Source organism: Equus asinus, chromosome 4 (genome assembly GCF_041296235.1).
Source record: "Equus asinus isolate D_3611 breed Donkey chromosome 4, EquAss-T2T_v2, whole genome shotgun sequence".
NCBI lineage: Eukaryota > Metazoa > Chordata > Mammalia > Perissodactyla > Equidae > Equus > Equus asinus.
This window is the reverse complement of record NC_091793.1, coordinates 126,832,836-126,853,753: the sequence shown is the minus strand read 5'-3', so window position 1 is coordinate 126,853,753 and position 20,918 is coordinate 126,832,836. Positions and strand designations below refer to the sequence as shown.

The 20,918-nt window shown below is 40.5% G+C and overlaps 1 protein-coding gene across 6 annotated transcripts in view; it reads right to left on the bottom strand.

Annotated features, from left to right (window-relative positions):
• The window catches only part of MFSD6 (major facilitator superfamily domain containing 6), a 71,558-nt gene extending 50,914 nt beyond the window's left edge, over window positions 1-20,644 (bottom strand). Inside the window, exon 1 of one of the 6 annotated variants that reach the window (XM_014837559.3) lies at window positions 20,535-20,644. The gene's annotated coding sequence lies outside the window, so the exon portion shown is untranslated. Of the gene's footprint in view, window positions 1-17,663; window positions 17,872-19,237; window positions 19,258-19,773; window positions 20,089-20,534 lie in introns of those variants that run through there. The other 5 variants (XM_014837561.3, XM_070508253.1, XM_070508252.1 and 2 more) reach the window with 5 other exon arrangements.
• Between the last annotated feature and the right edge of the window lie 274 nt (window positions 20,645-20,918).

The window sequence follows — 20,918 nt, the reverse complement described above, 5'->3', positions numbered from 1 at the left end:
TCACACTTATAAACATTTTTAAATCTCTACATAACTCCTAGGCAGACAATAAAAACACAACTTAATGAGGCCTCTGTAATCAGTCAATTCATCTTTTACCCCCCAAAAGCCAGGTGTCTACATAGCTATAAGCTTTCAAATGTTCACGTGGATTTTTTAGATTTAAAAAGAATTTTTTACTTGAGGTAAAAATCCATATAACACAAAATTAACCATTTAAAGTAAACAACTCTGGAATTTAGAACATTCCCAACGTTGTGCAACCACCACCTCTATCTAGTTCCCAAATCGAGTTTTTCTTAATGGTGAAAAGAAAAACCTTTTTTCTCCACAAAACTTGGAGGAAAAGCAAAATCCAATCTTTTGCTGCCCAGCTGAAAGATTTTCCTCAATGTTCTATACTTATTTTTCTTTCATCATTAGTGCCATCACCAACCAGGTCAGCAGCTCCAATTCCATTTCATTTCCTGAAAAGGACAATAATTCTCCTTTGGACTTATTTTCTAAATTAATCTCCATTTCTGAGCTCAAATCTGAAAGAATTACTTGTCGTTTTTAAAATGTATAAATCTATATTACACTTCTAGGTGAAGATGGCAGACTGAGTGCATCTGGTTTTACTCCATCCCTAAACCCACTAAGATGACCACACACACTTACTTTTTTAAAGTCACAATCCAAGCTAGGAAAATTAAAGAGCACCTAATAGCAACAAAATAAAATTCTGGAAGCCAGAATGTAGTTAGATAATTGGTAATTAACTTAGGAGATCTGAGAAAACTGAAACCTGGGTTGACAGTGGGGAAAGCCAAGAGCTAACACAATTTATTACTCAGAACCCCTCAAAGGCTCATGGGTCGGCCATATTAGGTTTATCTGCAAGTAAGAGAGTGTGTGTGTGTGTGCGTGTGTGTGTGTGTGTGTGCGTGTGTGTGTGTGTTTGTGTAACTGAGCCGGAGTGTGTCAACATACAGTTGATTAAAAGTCTGAACCTCAACTCAAAATGCCCAAGCAATCCCCTTCTCCACTCCACATAGCTAGCCAAACAACTAGAGGTTCTCTCCTCTGGAGAGGATAAACAGAGGTTCCGCAGTCATGGAGCACTAGGCAGAACTGAGAGGAGGGGTACCATACTGAAAACAGGGGCAGTAAGTGAACATACGCATCCTGGATTCTGAGCCCTGGCCCTGCCCCCAGCCTCCATCCCACTTCCCTCACTAGGTTCCCAGAGGCTGGGAAGGCTTTCACCCTCCAGGCAGGAAACTAGAAGGTTCTTCTCTGGAGAATCTGATTAGTCCAAGAGGAATGACCTCCAGATCCTGATAGTGAAACCTCCTAAACTAAACAACCCAGTGGAATCACTCTCCACAGGAGTGCAGCGTCAGCAACCTCTGCAGCCCAACGTGAGCAGTCACCAAGAATTGGAAGACATTGAGGAAAGTCTCTTACACCAAAGATAGCCTCCAAACAGAAAAAAAAAATCACTATGGAAAAAACAGAAGCTTTGGGAGGAGGCAAACACTTCTTAAATATATCAACTAATAACTTCAGAAACAGGAAAAAAATGCAACTGTGAAACAAAAATAGAATAATATATATTTTTAAAGAAGGAGGAGGGGGGAACAAAAGGAATGCTTGAATCAAAAAGAGCTATGGAAATTTTTTATGGAAAACAAGAGCAATAAATGAAAAATTAAGAGATGATGTAAAAGAAAAATTTGAGGCAACTTCTTAGAAAAAAGAAGAAAAAGAACAATAATAAATAGATACCACTACCTTACATCAAACACAAAAATCAATTCCAGATGGACTGTGTATCTAAAAGTAAAAGACAAAACAACTTTTAGAAGAAAACATACAAAAATACCTTGAAGATCTTAGGATAGAAAAAGATTTATTAAATAGGACATAAAAAGTGCTAAGCAGAGGCCAGCCTGGTGGTGTAGCAGTTAAGTTTGCACCCTCCAGTTCAGCGGCCCAGGGTCCCCCGGGTCAGGTCCTGGGCGCGGACCTGCACACTGTTTATCAAGCCATGCTGTGACAGGAGTCCCACATATAAAGTAGAGGAAGATGGGCATGGATGCTAGCTCATGGCCAATCTTCCTCAACAAAAAGAGGAGGATTTGGTGGCATATGTTAGCTCAGAGCTAATCTTCCTCAAAAAAAAAAAAAAAGTGCTAAGCATTAAGGAAGAAAAAATAAATTGGACTATATTAAAATGAAGAACTTCTGTTCACAAAAAGACAACATTAAAGATTAAAATGGCAAGCCAAAGAGTAGGAGAAGGTATTCTGGTAAGGGTGAATGTTATATATATCCGACAAAAGAACGTATCCAGATATATAAAGAATTCTTCTTAAAAATCCATAGGAAAGTGTCAGGTAGCCCAATAGGAAAAATGAGCAAAAGACTTGAACAGGCACTTCACAAAAGAGCTTAAGCAAATAGTGAATAAATATACAAAAAGATGCTCAACTTGATTAAAGCGGGCAGTGAAAGCAAATTAAAACCAGAATGCAAAAATGCATTCTGCATTTGGGAATCCCCAAAATGGCTAAAAATAAATAAAACATAATACCAAGTGTTAGTGAGGATGTGGAGCAACTGGAACTCTCATAGACTGCTGGTGGGAGTGTAAATTCATACATTACTTTGATAACTATTTGGGAACAGCTATTAAACCTGAGTGTATACCCTATTAAAACTACTAGATATGTATTAAATAGTAATATATTTGCCAAAAGACATCTACAAAAAGGTTCACAGAAGAATTCTAATAGCCCAAAACTGGGACCAACCTGTCTATAGCAGAATACACAAACTGTTATATGCATACAATAAAATACTATACAGCAGTAAAATGAACAAATTAAAACTACATGCAATGACAAAGATGAATCTCACAAACACAATAAGGACTGAGTGAAACATGAAGCAGAAATGTATATACTATATGATTCCACTTACATAAAATTCAAAAGCAGGCAAAACTAATTTATGGTATGAAAAGTCAGGGTAGACTTCTGCTTCCGAGAAGATGAAGTAGACATACTTTTCCCTACTGCTCCTACTAAGTACAACTAAAAATCTTGGACATTACATATAAAATAAACACTGAAGACTCTGAAAGGGAGACAGAAGAAGGCAGCCCGGTTAGGGACCTTGGTACCCAAAGAACAACATGAGGATGAGTGAGCTGAAGAACTCAGAAATACAAGTGAGTGCAGAACCAAAAAAGAAAAAAAAAGGCCTCTTTAGCCATAGGACCAGCAAAGGGGCAGCCTACAAAAATAGAAAACTTTAGATAATAACTGCTGTACTCCAGTCAAATACCACAGAAAAAAAATTTGTGGCCCCACTTCCACCCCTGCCAGCAAAGGCCAAATGGAGAGCCTAGACTTCCACCCTCACCAGGCTACAGCAGGCACCCCAACTCCTCAGCCGAGGTGCTGTCAGGGAAGGCGAAGCAGGGGACTTGGACCTTCATCACTGTGAGGCAGTAATGAGGCCATATCGCCACAACAGTGTCAGTGGAGGCCACATGGGGAGCCTGGACTGCCAAACCCACCTGTCAGTAACAAGGTACCCCACCCTTTCCCCATTGGGGCGGTGTCAGAGGAGGGCAAGGGACAGTCAGGAGTTTTAGCACCACCCAGCAATAACAAGGTCACTCCCCCTGTCCTCACTGAGGTTTCAGTAGAGGCCACGTGAGGAGCAGTAATGAGGCACTCTTACCCCTCCTAGACAGGGAGGTATCAGAGGATGCCTAATGGTGCGCCAGAATATCCATCTTTACTTCACAGTAACAAGGAGCCCTTCACCCTCAGGTATCAACAGGGCCTGAGTGCAGAACCTGGACTTCTACCTCCATCTGGCAGTAATGAGGTAGCATCTCCCATTCCCTTACCAGAGTAGGGTCAGAAAAGTCCAGCTAAAATAGAAGGTCCAGTGTCTCATAACATAATACCCAAATGTCCAGGTTTCACTTAAAAATAATGCATCATACCAAGAACCAGGAAGACCTCATACTGAATGGAGAAAGACAGATGCCAACACTGAAATAAGACTGTGAGAATAACCTAACAATGATTTTTAAACAGCCATCAAAAAATACTTCAACAAGCAATTACAAACATCCTTGAAACAAATGAAAAAAATAGAAAGGTGAAGTACAGAAACAGAAAGACTCAGCAAAGAAATATACAAAGAAAAACAAAATGGAAATTTTAGAACTGGAAAAATACAATAATCAAAATATAAAAAAAACTCAATGGATGAACTCAACAGTAGAATGGAGGAGAGATAGGGAAGAATTAGTGAAAGATAGAATAACAGAAATTATACAATCTGAACAACAAAGACAAAATAGATTGAAAAAAACATTAACAGAGCCTCAAGGACCTGTGGGACTACAACAAAAGACTGGCCATTCATGCCAACAGAGTCCTGGGAGAAGAGGAGAAAAAGGGCAGGGCTGAAGTACTCAAAAAAAATAAAAGCTGAAAACTTCACAAATTGGCAAAAGACATAAAGCTACAGATTCAAGAAGCTGAATGAACTCCAAACAAGAGAAATCCATGCCAAGACATATCACAGTCAAACTTTGAAAACCAAAGACAAAGAAAAAAATCAAAGAAAGCAGTGAGACAGGAATCATAACAGAAGAAAAAATCAAATTACAGCAGATTTCTCATCAGAAACCATGGACAGCAGAAGGAAGTGGCACAATATTTTTTAAGTGCTGAAAGAAAAGAATTCTCAACCCAGAATCCTATATCGAGAAAAAACACAGTCCAAAAGCCAGAAAATACAGACCAATATCCCTTATAGAAACACAAAACCCCTTAGCAAAATATTAGGAAAAAAATTCAGTGATATATAAAAAGAATCGTACACTATGACCTAATAGAATCTATTCCAAGGATGCAAGTCTGGTGCAATATTTGAAAATCAATTGATGTAATCCACCATATTAAGAAGCTAAAGAAAAAAAATCATGATCTTATCAATTGATGTAGAAAAAGCATTTGACAAAATTAAATATTCATTAATGAAAAGTCTCATAAAAATAGGAATAGAGGGAAACTTCCTCAACTTGATGAAGATCACCTATAAAAACCTACAGATAACATTACACTTAATGGTGAGGGACTGAACACTTTTTCTCTAAGATAAGGAACAAGGTAGGACTGTCTTCTCACACCACTCTTATGCAACATACTGCTGAAGTTCTAGCCAGAGCAATAACGAAAGAAAAGGAAACAAAAGGCATACAGATGAAGGAAGATGTAAACTCTCCTGCTGTTGACACGACTGTCTATGTAGGAAATCTCGAGAAATCTCCCAAATCTTCTAGAACCAATAAATGACTTTAGCAAATTCACAAGATACGAGATAAACATACAGAAAATCAATTGTGTTTCTATATACTAGCAATGAACACGTGGACACTAAAATTAAAAATATAATACCACTTATAATTTCTGAAAAGAAAAGAAAGGAAATATTTAGGTATAAACTAACAAAACCTGTGCAGGATGCTGATGAAAGAAATCAAAGATCTAAGTAAGCGGAGAGACATACCATGTTCATGGACTGGAATGCTCAACACAGTAAAGTTTTCAATTCTCCTCAAATTTATATACAAGATTAATGCAATCCCTATCAAAATCTCAGCAAGATTTTTTTTGCAGATGTAGACAAGAGTATTCTAAAACTTACATTAAAAGAGAACCAAAATAGCTAAAGCAATTTTTTAAAAGATTTTTTCTATAGCTACACAGTAATAAGATTGTGTGGTACTGGCAGAAGGATAGACAATAGATCAATGAACAGAACAGAGAACTCAGGAATAAATCCACATAAAAATGCCCAAATGATTTTTGACAAAGGTGTGAAAACAATTTAATACAGAAAAGGCAACATTTTCAACAAATGGTACTAGAGCAATTAGACATCAATTTGCAAAAAATGAACATCAACCTAAGTCTTATACCTTATAGGAATATTAACTCAAAATGGATCATAGAGTTAAATGTAAAATGCCATGCTGTGGAGGCATCCCACATAGAAAATAGAGGAAGACTGGCACAGATGTTAGCTCAGGGTTAATCTTTCTCACCAAAAAAAAAAAAAAAAAAGGAATACAAGCTTTTCATTTAAAAATATACTGCTGAACATCAAAGTAATAGTCTTAAAAGCAAAAGAAAGTAGCTGCCTCTGGGAGAGGAAATGAGGAGGGATGGCATAGAATGTTTTTTCGGTTTTTGTTCTTTTTTTAAAACAAGGTTTATAAACTTGTTCATTTTTTTAAAACTTTGTAGATGCATAACTCTGATTTAAAAAATAAAAATCAAAACTAAAAAAGAAATAGGCAGGCATATGAGCTTTGTCTTCGTAAAAGACAATTAAAAGCAGCTACTAGTATCCTTCTATCACAGACTAAAAATAGTTTTCGGAATTGTACAGAATGAATTCTGACTGCATGAATTCTAATCAGGTGGCCTTTAATTACTTAACCTTCATAAATCAACAGCTGAGTCTTTATCAAGTAGGTCAGAGAAAGACACAAAGTCCTCTTAAAAAAGCATAAGTCCCTGAATTGTCCAAGTGATGATGAAGAACTGATGCCCAAATGCTAACTCAAAGACGCAAAATATCTTCCATTAGGATGTTGATTTAAACCTTGATGAGTGACTTTCTCCCAAGCCATTCTTTCTTCTGCATCTTACTCAAATGATTTTTGATTATCATAAGGTTACACAAAGGTTCTCAAGTTACATGAGTCTCAAAGTAGCAAAAAATGCAAAGTAGTTAAGGAAATGTTCCTGTAATATAACATTCAGTACCTTTTATATGAGTGTCACATTCAGTAACTTTTCTATGAATTTCAAATCTAAAAATACAAACAAAACTTTTAGTTCTAATTCAGGACATTAATATTTAGACAACATTTTCAGGTCATATTTAGATTTTGATGAAAAGGAACTGAAATAATCACATTGCAAACATAGCAAAAAAAATAAAGTGTAACTATAGTCATCTGTGTGATCACAAGATCAGGGACAATAAAACACAAATGAACCGAAATAAACTCAATATTTTAATAAAATTAAACTATGTCCCAAAGTAGGTCATGCTTTGAATGCCTTAGATACATTTAATTTGCCATAAGATTGATAGAGCAAGAATAAAGAGCAGTAAAACTATTTACATGCTGGATGAAGTACTTAATCTGAGTAGTTCACCAACGTGAACCTATTAAGCTAATATTTTGTTTTAAACATCTGAGTTTTAGAGACTTTTTTAAAGGAAAATTTAAAAAAAGAGAGAAGATGGCATTTCAAAGAATACACAGAAATAAATTTGTATACTTCTCTGGGAAATCTTTATTACAGGTTTTCAGTCAATGTTAACTGGATAAGGACTTCGTTTCTTTTTAGAAGTTTTCTCACCTAGCACTATTTAATGATAGTAATCAACACCATTAGTGTGAAAATACCACAAAGCCCTTTAAAACCTGGAAAGGCATTCTAGCAGTACCCACACTGAGTCATTCAAATAGCAGGTATTTCTGAATTACTGATGCGAGGCGGTAACATCATCCTTGTTAAAATTGATAGCTTTCTTCATTAAGTATTTAAATTAAAACTGCTCAAACATATACCAAGTTATCCACAAATATATGAGGATGGAAATGGATTCAACTTTTGAAGGAAAAAACCCTTAAAACTGAATATATTATTTGGAATAATAATTACCAAAGGTCAGATTTACAACCACTATAACATAGCATCGACATAACTATCAGTGATGGAGAAGAAACAATCCTGGATAACACGGAAAGGACACTCCTGCTGCCGCCATTGCCATCATAACTCGATATTGCCCAGGGACCAGCACGGAAGCTGCCAAGTGGGGAAATCCATTTCTTCAACCTCAGCACTAGGTCTATGCTGTCAACTGTTACTGGCCATTCTCCATGCCTGTGAGCAATGGGAGTCCCAGAGCAGGACTCTAACTACTGCTGCAGTTTATTACCAGCATAGACACAGAGAAACAACTCTAAAGGAGCCTTAGAGTCCTGGTATTCACAGGCTACACTCTTGAACATTCTGTTCAACCCTCAGAATTTTCCAGGAAGAGCTTTCCTCAGAGGCACAGCGTTCAGTGTCAAATCTAACAGATCTTTTTTCAATAAGGATCACTTTAGCATCTGGTAGACATTTAGCCAATGTCATGAAAAAGACATAGGTATAAGGTAGGTTTTATAACAGCTACACAAGCTACAAGGGCATTAAGGTGCACAACGGTGAACGACTATTTTAGAATCTTCCTCTTCCTTTTGGAGCATTTGGAAATGGCTCCTTTATGGCTAAACCAAACTGTGAAAGAGTCAAAACTTGTTCTAGTCCTGTCAGCCCAGTTTGATTCTCCAGTGTCCAGTCTGAGCCCTCCAGGCACTCAGCGCTGCCCAAAAGCTCCCCACAGCTGCTACTGACAGCATTCCACTTGGACTGAAACTCCTCCCAGACCCCGGAACCTACCATCCTTGTCATTCTTGGTGGACCTGTCCCAGGCTCACAGCAAAATGTGTCTGCTAGGTGACAGACAAATTGATCCACATAATGGTTAATGCGGCCCCTGTGGTTGCTCATCTTGACAACATATTTGTATTTCAGTAAGGGCTCTGTGGGCTCTATTATAATCACTATTATTACTAACAACAACACAACACTTAAGTAACACTTGCTATGGGTTTAACATGTATTAACTCATTTAATCTTCACCACAGTTATGTGGGTTGAGAATGACTACTTTCTCCACTTTATAAACGAGGAAACTGAAGCACAGAGAAGGTAAATAATTAGCCCAAGGTCACATAGCGAGTAAGTAGCAGACCTGGGATTCAAATCCAGGCAGCCTATGCTCTTAGCAGATACTGGGTCTTGATGCATTATGCAGCTACTAGACAGGGATGTCAAAAACTTAGTCTTGGGCCTCAAAGACTTGCTTTATAGTTGAAAAGATGAGCCCAAAACCCAAGGAAGATCTAAATGACAAGTCGGAAGAATAATAGAAGAGAATCCACATAGCACCGTATAATTAACAAAAAACGTTACAGACAATGGGGTGCTTCCGAAGTTCAGAGCAGAGAGCCCAAACTTCAGATAGGGGTTGTCAAGAGAATGAGGGACTTAACTCGAACCTTAAAAGATGTGGAGGATTTGCCTTAGGCAAAGAGGAATGGGAAAACTATTCTAGGATGTCACGATGGTAGAAAAGAAAAGACAGCAGGAGATCCTGAAAAGGTTAATACTGGGGTTGAAGGGCATATGAGGCTAGCAGACAGCATCAGATTAGAGAGGGCCTTTAATATGAAGCTGAAGGATGATAGGAGAGAACATAAAATACTACATTAGAGAGTTATATTGAAAATAAAGACTTTTTTTTTAATCCAACAAATATAAACTTGGCACCCACCGTCGGATGGGATGCGTGCTAGCTGATCAATAATTCAAATGGTGAAGAAGATGCAGGCCCTTCTATCAAGTCCAGTGGCGAGAAAAAGACCGGGAAAACACAGCCACAACATACTGTGCTCAGGGTTAAAACAGGAAAAAGCCGGGGTGACATAGGAATCTCTGGGTGGGACCTTAGGAGAGTTTTAAAGGATGAATAAGAGTAACCACAGGAGGAGCAAGCGAGGGCCAGATCAGGAAGGGCCTTCTACACACTACTGACTAGGGGATGAGTGTGGAATCCTAGCCCTGTCAGTGCGTAACTGTGGCTTTGAGAAAGCTACTGACTTCTCTAAGTCTTAGTCGCTTCATCTGCAAAATGAGGAACATAGCGATACTTTTCTGTTAGTGTAGCTGTGAGGATGAAAAAGCATAATACATGTTAAACTCTTAGCACAGTGCCTGATATATAATAAGAACCTGTAGGTATGATTTATTTTGAGCACAATGGCGAGCCACTGAAGAGAATGAAACAGGATTATACAATGGCCACATCTGTATTTTACAAAGATCAATATGGCTTCAGTGCTGGAAATAGACTGACAGGGTTTTGCCACTGCAACCCCTACTAAACATTTCCTAACATTTGACCTTTTATTTTAGGGTACTAGTCTTAACACAAATTATAAGTACAAATATCCTGTGATGGAATCATTTTAGACAGTACTTTATGAATCGTATCTAATGCAATCTTTCATAACACCTGGAAATAGACTAACCTTGTAGTATTTTCCTGACTCCACCCTCTACTTCTAGAGATTGCTCTCACTCCTCAGCTTCTGTAGGATTTATGGGTAATTTTATTGCTCTTTTTATAGATATTTCCTGTCTGCCCAACTAGGTTATAAACTCCCTGACGGAGGAATCTAGTACTTAGCATATTGCCTTTTACTCCTCTAAGCTCTTAATGAATACTGATTATTTTTGACAAGCACCTGATGGCAATATACATATAAGATTTTACTGAAGTTTAATGTGACAGAGATTAATTTTAGGAAATGTAGAGAGAAGTTCCAGTTGCTCTCCTGGCTTTGACAAATCAGTGCCTCTTTGAGCCTCCCTTTCCTCATTGTAAAATGGGGATAAAAACACAAACCCAAGTCAACTAACTCACAAAGGGGTGATTTATGTATGCTTAAATGAAATGTACGGAAAAGCATTTTTCTAACTCAAAAGTAACATATGAACATTTCTTGGTGGTGGTAGTTATGATCTTATTCTAGGGCATAATATTTCATTAAAATGCTGGGCCTTATTATGCAATTATTCCAAAAGCCTTCTTCCTAAGTGAATGTTCTAGAATTATTTTGCACCACCTCCAAACTAGGCTAGCATTTTATAAATTAATGTTCATGAATTTATGTTCACATCCATCTCCACATCCACAGCCTAATTTGGGGGGAGTACACTGGTTTCCTAGAGAAGACATTGTTGGATTATGGACTAGAATGATAATTAAGTATCTCCAGACAGAAATAACTATTCACTGAAAATACAGTCCTCTGTACTACCAGGGGAAAGGTGGGGTGGGGGGTGGACACAAAGGGTGAAGTGGTGCACCTACAACACGAATGACAAACATTAATGTACAACTGAAATTTCACAAGATTGTAACCTATCATTAACTCAATAAAAAAAAGATGATCAAAAAAAATATATATATAGTCCCCTGTAGGAACATTTTAATTATATTTGTAACATAACAAATGTGAAAGAAAGGAGCTGAAATCCTAACATATATTCCTTCAAACTGCTAAGAGGGTAAAAGGAACAAATTATTTTTACCTCTTAAGGGTGTGTGGGGGAAATAGCCTTTAACCCTAAATGTGGCTTTAGTAATAAAAACCAAGTGGATTTTCACTTTCACTTTCACTTTGTGGAAGACATAATTAAATATCAATAAAAAATTTTGTAACTTAGGTCCTTAGACCTTATCAACCATCACGGAAGCAGACTCCCATTCATTTCTTTTTAGACTTTTGATTAAATACTGTGCCAACAGCTTATAGTATAAATTTGAAGCAGGCCCTAGAATCTCATTTCCTTCTACCTCTCGAACTTCCTGTCTGAAAACAAGCCCAGTGTGAGGAACAAGTAACAGTTCATATTACAGAATGAAAAAAATATTTTTTAAAAGATATTCATATCTTTTGAGTTTCTCCAAAAACAAAAAATCCAATAAACGTTCAAAACGGGAAGTGAAATTAATCGAATATGCTGCTGCTGATACTCCGCAGTTATTTGTCCAGAAAGAAGACAATGCAGGGATTTAAGGGGGTCCCAGAACCTTTGCAGAAGTAGAACCAATGCACAGTCATCTCTCCCTAAACAAAGATCAGTAGCCAGACACAGCAATGAAATCGATTGTTTAGGATAACCAAACTAACGGACAGGCTTGGTTTCCAATATTCACTGCACTTCAAGTGCTGAAGCGTAGAAACCATTTCCCGATTGAAATAATATTTCAGATAGTGGTAGCACCCAGATTACTGAACCAAGAGTACTAAAAGTACCTAAGCGTAACAGAGCGCATAACTTTTAAATTAGGGGAATTCTGGAAGCCACCAACACATCTCCCAGGACAGGCCCACCCAGAGCTTGCCTACTCACTCCCCTCCAGCCATAAGCCCCAGCAGTGGGCATGGAATCACAGGTTGCTTGCTTCCTCCAGGGCAATGGTTCCAACCTGTGGGAGCCACAGAGTCACTGCCAGTGATCTTTGAAGGCACTAAATAAATGTGTCACACACAATGTGTTTCAAATGTGTATTGTTGCTACCACCAGACATATATTTCTCTAATAAATGCTAATGCAATTCTTATTAGCTTTCTATCATTATGCATTTTCTCAGATAGGGGACCCTACAAGCACAACTATTTTCATGTGGGAGCCTGGGAAATCTATCAATACTGAAAAGGTGTCTTCAAACTCCTTCTAGGTAACAGAACAGGTACAGGGTTAGACAGGAGAGAAAGAGGGGAGGATGGCACCTGGTCAGCACCAAGCTGCAGTGAAACTGGGAGCCACAGCAAGTCAACACTTCCCATTTGAGAACTGTCTGTATTATCAAATTATTTACTATTTTAACGAACATAAATGCAATCTTTGTTTCTTTGCCAAGAATGCAACATGGAAAATCTCAGACTTCTCTTTTCAAAGCATAAAACAAAAGATTTTTAAAAGGTTGATATTGAACACAGTTATTCGCTTAAGGTTTAAAAAAAGATTTTCCTCAATAAATCAATGCCGCCTATACCTTAGAAGCAATTTATACAGAATATATATTAGCAAAAAATTAAAAGACAAATTACAATTCTATTAAAATGTTTTTTGGTTTATTTTTAAACCTGGTTATATGAATCCCTGTTTTATACACACAGATGCATAAAATTTTTTTTCAAATCTTTTCAGAAAAGGACTGACTCAGGTAAACACAATTAGTATAGGAATATGGGTCTAAGATCTAAAAATCCTAGGAACACAGAAAAAGCAGACTGTGGAAAAATAAGAATTATAATGAGAAACAAAAACACAACTCCAGGTATTAGTAATATAACATAACAGTGGGCTCTGGTACAGGTATTATATATATAAAATAATGCTATATTTACAATGAATGCTTGATAAATGCTTATTTAATAAAAGATGTGTTATTAATCGGCTATTCTGACACTATTAGACACTGAGGAAGCTAAGAGAGTTAAAGAAAGAATAATCTATCCATAAGACAGGAATTTTAAACAGAAATTCATAAGTGCTTCTTTTTCAGACATAACTTTTATGTGTACAATTTAGATCAAAACATAGACTTCAAGGTTTAAAATACATTTTTCTATAGACAGGTAGCTACTATCAATGATTTTTGCTTATATGCCCTAAATACACTATAGTCTAAAATAATTTCTATCCTAAGCACATTCCAATCTATGTAATCTAAAACTGTTTTGTTCCTTATGCTGTTCAGACTGATAAACTGAGAGTTACCACGTACTATCCATTTCTTTCAGAAAAAGATTCATTACCCAGCTCACTAAAGAAAAAAGATACTTACTATACGAGCCATACCAATACTTTTGAAAATAAAAATACTCAATGGTGGTAAACATGAAAATTGACAGGCACTCATTCACTGAGAGTAGAAGTATAACCTTTCTAGAAGGCAAAGATTCAAGTGTAACTATGTTTCTTTTAGTAGTTTTCATAATAATCAAAACTGAAAGAAAGTAAGTAATCAGTGGAGTTGAATAAATTACAGTATAGCCATATGAGACAAAAATAGAACCTTATATCCACAGGATGGAAAAATAGAACTTAATTAATGAAACAATAAAACAATTAAATAGAATGTATGGAATACGGGGAAATGCTCGCGACCTATGCACCACATTAAGTGAAAAAAAGCAGGACACAAATCTCTACATACTGCAAGAGTTTATATCTGTGAATCTATGTACTTCATACTAAACATATGTCAGAAAAAGACTTGAAGAAAATAACATCAAAATGTTACTAGGGGTTATCTCTGAGAAGTAAAATCAAGAGTTACCTTAATTTTTTTTTCTTATATTTCACTGGCTTTTTCTTCAGTGAGCATTTATCACTTTTAAAGTACATATGAAAAAGGCATTATTTTAAATACAAGGCATTTGAGCGACAGTCAGGACCCATGATCTTGGAGTTCCTGAAAGGTCCTAGGAGTTGCTAAATAGAAGTCTGCTTTTCCTGGTTCCCAGGAGCAGCAATGAAAGGGCCTGTGATCAGGGCTCTGAGACACTCTCAAAAGATACTACACCTTCAAAATGCAGGGAGCCTCATTATATAGGAAATAAAATTAAAATGTGTGTCATTTTTATCCTTTTGAAAGGATAACAATAAAGCCTTTTATTCAAACTTCCTCATAAAGGTGAATTTGGGTTCTGAAATTATTTTGAAATAGAATTAAGAGTGCACTCCACAATAGCTACAGAAGCTTGACTGTGCCGGACCAGATCAGAGCGTTTCTTTAAAGTCACAGATGCTGTGCACGTCACTCCATAGGGTTCTGTTTCACATGTTTGGTGTGGGGGCTTTGGGCTTGGCTCTGTGGAGAGAGGCCTTGTTTACCTTGGGCTCCAATGTCTTCTACCTTAACCTTGTCCCGAACAGTGCCCACAGCAGTTATAAGAGCAGAACTGGCCACATGGCTCCTAAGGACTCCCTCCTCCCCTGTCCCAGGGCTCGGAGCTCCTCTGGAGTCCTGGGCCCTGCTGGCCACATCTTCACTCCTCACCCTGTACTGCAGCGGGGCCCCCGCTGAGGCGCTGATGAAAGTGGAGGGCTCCCGCTGTGCATGGAGGGCCCCCTACATGACCACCTGGGCAGCTAACCACCAGCCCAGGCTCCTCACTCACTTTCCCTTGGCACAGTTAACCCACAAATCAGGCTTGTTGAGACAACACCAGTTCCTCTCTCTAGTTCTCCTTTTATCCTCCGCAAAGCCACAGCAGAGCTCCCTCCAGCCACTACTGACTCACGATGTCCCGTCTCCTCCTCTTCCCTATCCCACTCTTAATTTCAGATCAAAACACTTCCTCAGAGTCATTCAAAATTGCACTTTCCTGTTTTCTACTTGCAGAATGTTCCCTGAGTTGGTCTCCCCTTCTCAAACACATGCCAGAACAAATGTCAAGAAAGGTGTCTTGGCCCTCCTTTGGTCAGTCCTCTTTCATACCTGTGGAATATGGTTTACCCAAGAGCCCAGATTTCTTCCCATCTTTGCCCCATTCTCTCCCATTCCTAAAATGCAGGAGGACCACCAGGTCACAAGGGAATACGGAGCTCTCATTGACACTTCCAAACCTGAACATCCCTTCAACACAATCATCAACACATCTACAGCTCAGCCACATTTACATTACACTGGACCAAGGCACATGGAGGCAGCTTTTTCTTTTTTCTTTTCTTTTTCTTTTTTTGGTGAGGAAGACTGGCCCTGAGCTAATACCTGTTGGCAATCCTCCTCTTTTTGCTCGAGGAAGAGTGGCCCTGAGCTAACATCTGTGCACATCTTCCTCTATTTTCCAGGTGGGACACATCACAGCATGGCTTGATGAGTGGTGAGGATCCATGCCCATGATCTGGGCCGCTGAAGCTGAACTTAACCAATACGCAACCCAGCCAGCCCAGAGGCAACTTTTAATCCATACAACACTCACGGTACTTTCTGCTAGTGCTGAGGTAGGGGTGTACTCGTGTGCTACTTAGAGTCACAAACTAGCAACCAGAGTTCTAATATCTACAGCAGACATATATTAACACATAGGCTCAAGGTTTAGGTGTTTCACATTTTTTTTATTTGCTGTGGTTTGGTTTGGCTTGGTTTTGGGCTCTGCACCAATAAATCATTGTCTTAGCAAATGACTCTGATGGTTTCCGAAAGCTGCCTGACCAACTAACTTAATTTAGACACTGCCACTTTACAAAAAAGTAAATTAGTATCTTCTAAATACAGACAACGAAAAACAGCTACAAAGCAAATGTCACTGAAATCCAACAATAAGGCTAAGTACTAGATAACCCGTCATTCAGGATTTAAGTCAACGAGTCAGCTGACACAGGCCCAGCTCACCTTCCAAAAGGCTAGTAAAGTATAGTAAATGGCCACAGACAGCTAATGTTGGATAAACAACCACACAGGAATTATACCTAAATGGAATGTTCCTGATGGAGACATTAAGATGTTTTCATTGCCCCTCACAGAATTTGCTTTAGATATATACGTTTGCTGTGCCCTGGGAAATGCCACATTTGTTTTGCTTTGAGTAAGAAGTTTTACCTAAACTGGCTTTGTGCTAGGGTAGGATTTTGCACTTGATTTCTGGATTTAAAGAGAAACCATTGAGCAACAGAGCTTCCTAAATCAAAAGACTGAGATTTCCCTTTCCCAAGACAGAATTAGAACCTGAAATGAAATGTTGGATGACACCTAAAATTGTCAGAATATCTCTTCTGCAAAATAATTTTCCAATTACCTTTTTCTCAGGATTGCCTATTGCATTTATAATGAGCCAACCTTATTCAGATTTCCTTCAAGTACAAAACACAAGAAGCATGTGTTTTCTTGATTCTGAATGTATTTGGCTCCGGATTTCTAAGTCTGAGCAGAGAAATGTATTAATTTTTAAGGGTTCTAAGCAATGCCTTTTTTAATATTACATAAAACTAAGCAGAATTGTGGGATTGTATATAATAAATATATATACGCATCAGACTAAATTAACTTAATGATAACTTGCTCCTCCTGAAATTATGTCACTAAAGATAATTGCACCTAAAGTCACGCAGAATGCCATAATCTCATGAAATGACACAGCAAGTCAATTTATTTCTCCTACTCCTACCTTCTATGTAAAGAACAGTCATGCTTCCAAAGACAGCCACGACCAGCAAGACCAGGAAGAAATTCTTATCGCCCTAGCCTGGCAGATAAATTGGGGTGCGCACCAAAGCATTCTTATTGACGAGGAAAATTGGGGGTGCTGTAGAACACGTTAGAGATACTTTTAGAAAAGGTAAAAATCAGTCATCTAAGACTCTCCATCCTTTGCTCCCATACCTGGAATTCCCAGAATATCACCTTCCTCTTTGATCTCTTGAGTCTCCTTTCACTTCCCTAATGTTAGACAGTTTAGGCACTTTCAGTTTTTTTCCTATTTTAGATTTTTATTAAGTGAATCAATTCTATTCTTTTTGTTTCCATTTTTAGTTTATATAATAAAAGAACAAATGCTTGTTGCAAAAATTTTTTTTAAAAAGCCAAAACGTACTTTATAAATAAAAAGTAAAAGCGCCCTCTTCTCTGCACCCCCTCCCACTTCCTTCAGGCAGCCTCTGGCAACAGTTGAGGGACAATGAGGTACAGCGATGCCTGTATGCAGGTTTAAGTGTATGCATACAAATCTCTTCTACAATTTCCTTTTTTCACTTACTAGATCTTGATTTTTCCCACGACAATATACCAAAGCAGCTAACAGACACGTTTACAGTTACTGCATTTCTTCCTTTCGCTAGAATAAGATGGTTAAATCGAGATTTACCGAATATCAAAAGAAGTAAAAGGCTAATACTAAACATATCTTTGGTTATATTAGTTTTTACACTTACCTTCAATCTAAAAATGGAGAGAACAAATGGGTAAATATATATGCGTTAATATACACGCACTACAAATATACAGATTATCCCACGTAGAAAATATTAACAAACATATGTACGCCGAAGCAACATTAATTTTCAAAGTTCAGAAGCACCACCCTGCGTAGGTGGTGAGGCTGAACAGGGAGGCACACCATGTGGAAATTTCCTAGGCTCTGGAGCCAGAGACACGGGGTCAAATCTAACTCCACCTCTCACTGATTATGTGGTTTGTAGAAGTTCCTTAACCCTTCCGAGCTTCCTTTCCACCATCCACAAGACGGGGGAAAAGACTTACCTTACAGCAATTTAGAAATTACATGTTTAAGATGGTGCTTACACATAGTAAGTGTTTACAAAGTGCCTTATTACTGTTAAAATTCCAGAAACTATATACAACAGACTTAGCGATCCAATACCTCAGACCACCAGCTACCTGCAAAGGTGCTGTTTTGCTTATCTTTGTGTTTCAGTTCGCCTTCACGTTTTTATATTTACCTTATTTCTACAGACACGGAAAGTGCCTCCGAAACAAATTACAGTAAACACTCTTAGCTGCTTTAATGCATTCCCGAAATATGATCCTCTCTCCTCCCACTCCCCCAGTGTTTTGCTCTGGGCACATTAGCAATCTCCCAGACTCCTCCTAAGCAATCTTAAATTTCACTTACAACTTGTGATGAACACAAGCCACCTGATTATCACTAAGTAACTGAAAATATCTTCCACGTCTGCTGATGACAGCAACTTAAAGCATCAAAAGCTGACCTCCCTATCCTCTCCTTTTACTTAACAAGGCCATCAATGATGCATACACCTTTAGCTGGCTGGTGGCCATGTCTTGGGGAAGCGATGCTCTGCAGACACCAGGCAGCTACCAAACACAGACCCGCTTTTATCACATGTTGTTGGTCAACTGTATGTCCACCCACCCTTTATGCTCATTTATATTGAAGAGCTTAGATTTCCACAAAATCCTAAACTTCTAGAACAATTAGGGGTAAGGCTGGCCACTGTACTAGCCAGTCGTCTCTTTTTACATGTGAGAAAGCTGAGACAGAGGAAGATGTGACATGCCCAAGGACATAGAACTATTTAGACACCAGTTGGGCTTAGAACCTCAACTCTTTAAGGTTCCTTCCTACTATTAATAGGCAAGATTTTATCTGTCCAGGAGCTCTGTATGGTATTTATTAAATATTTTTAGATGAAAGGAAATGTTTGTGGTTGCAAATGTGTGTGGGAGAAGCAAAATGCACCATATGCCGGCCTTAAGGCTAATGAATCCACCTGTCTGTCGACGTGGGGATGGAATAAATCACCGGGAAAGTTGCTTTTGGAATTTTTCACCAACCTGCTTGAATTTACGGGGGGCTGTGTAGGGAAGAAATAGGACCCAGAAGGACTAGCAACCGGCATCACCACCTCAAAAGGGCTCTAGGGACGTGTTAGACCAAATGGAAGTCAACAAGCACGAGGAGGGGCAATTTTTCCCAGGATGGCAGCAGGCAGAGGGAAGAGGTATTTTTTCCGTATTTATTCACCTGGGGAGGCAGACGCTGTCAATTTCTTCCTCTTGCCACACAAGTGGCCACGACCTTGTCACTGGGGCTGTCTGGCGGTTCTCGCCACCCCCTTTCTCCCGAGGACGTTTATGGCCAGGGCGCGCGCGGGGCTGGGCCGAGAAGGGCCGGACCTCGGGGCGCAGCCCTCACCCCACGCCCGGCGCTGCGGGCTCCGGGCCAGGGCTCCCCTGGGCAGCGCCTTTGTTTTCCCGACTCCAGTTACGTTTGCGGAAGTGCTGCCCGCGCCCGGCGAGCCCGGGGTGCCGGCTGCAGCTCGCCCGGCACCCCCTAAAGATGACAGCTGACCCGGAGGCCGAGCGGAGGGGGCAGCGGCGGGCGAGCAGTGCTGGGAGCGGAGACACCCCTCCCCCGCCCTCCCCGGGGCCCCTCCTCTGAAGCCCCCTCCCGACAGCAGGTGTGCGCGCCCCAGGGGGCTCCCTGCCCCGAGGCCCCGCGCGGCCCCCGCGGGGGAGGCCAGGGTGGGGCTCCCGGCCGCCCCCGCCGGGCCGACTCACCTGCTGCGGGCGGCGGCGGCGCTCAGAGGCGCGGGGCGCGCGGAGCCCTCTCCCGCGGGCGCGGGGCGGAGGCTGCCGGCGCCAGGGCGGCGGCTGTCGGGGCGGCGCGCACCATCTCGTCCTGGGGGCTGCGGCGGGTGGGGCGGGATGCGGCGGAGGGATGCGGGCCGAGCGCAGCCGGCAGCGCGACCTTGTCTCCGCTGCCGCCTCCTCCGGCCCGCGCCTCTGCCGCTCTCCGGCTGGCCCGGGTCAGGTCTGGGCGCCGAGGACCCGCCGCCAGGTGCAGCGCTCCGCCTCCTGCGGCGCGGCGGATGCGTCGGCAGCCGCTCCTCCCGGCCTCCCGCCAGCCCTGGCGGCCCCTGGGGACCGGGCGCCCAGCCCCGCTCCGGAGGCGCGCTGAAGAGGGGAAGCGACCGCGAGGCTCTATCCCCGCACCCTCCGACCCCCACCCTGGCTCGAACCCCCCACCCCCATCCCCCTACACCCTCATTCCCCGACACCCCTTCAGGCAAATGATGCAGGCCTAGCTCCGGGGGGAGGGGGCGGGGAGTAGATGGCCGCCTGGTTGAGAATAGTAATAGTAATAATAATAATAGCCATCTTTTATGGAACGCTCATCAAGTGCAGGTACAACGCTAATGCTATTGATGCGTTCTCTCAGTGTCTCTAGTCCCCGGCCTTGGCAAACTGTCCTCACTTGACCCGGGAGAGAGGAACGGGGCGGGGGACCCGAGGCAAACAGCCGGGGTCTCAGGACTCACCAGGGAAGGATTCACCGAGGCTAAAGCACCCTTTTAAATTGGGAAGGTGCTACCGAGTTATCTGGCGCCTTGCTAAAGAGGTAACCATGTTTGTCGCACTAAGAACGTAATTGAAGTTGTATTTCTGGTTAGACACGCAGAGAGGGTGGGGAGAGTGGAGTGGGTTGTAAAAGATATCATTCCTACAGTAAGTATTTTTGGGTGCCTGCAATGGGCTCTGGGGGCGCCAGATCTGTTCTCAGGGAGCTTGTGGTCTTGTTCTGGCAATAACAATAATAATAATGGCAGCCGATATTTATGAACATTTCTTATATCTGAAGCACTGAGTACCATTTAAGCCTTATCATAATCCTACAGGTATAGGTAAATGATTCCCATTTTACA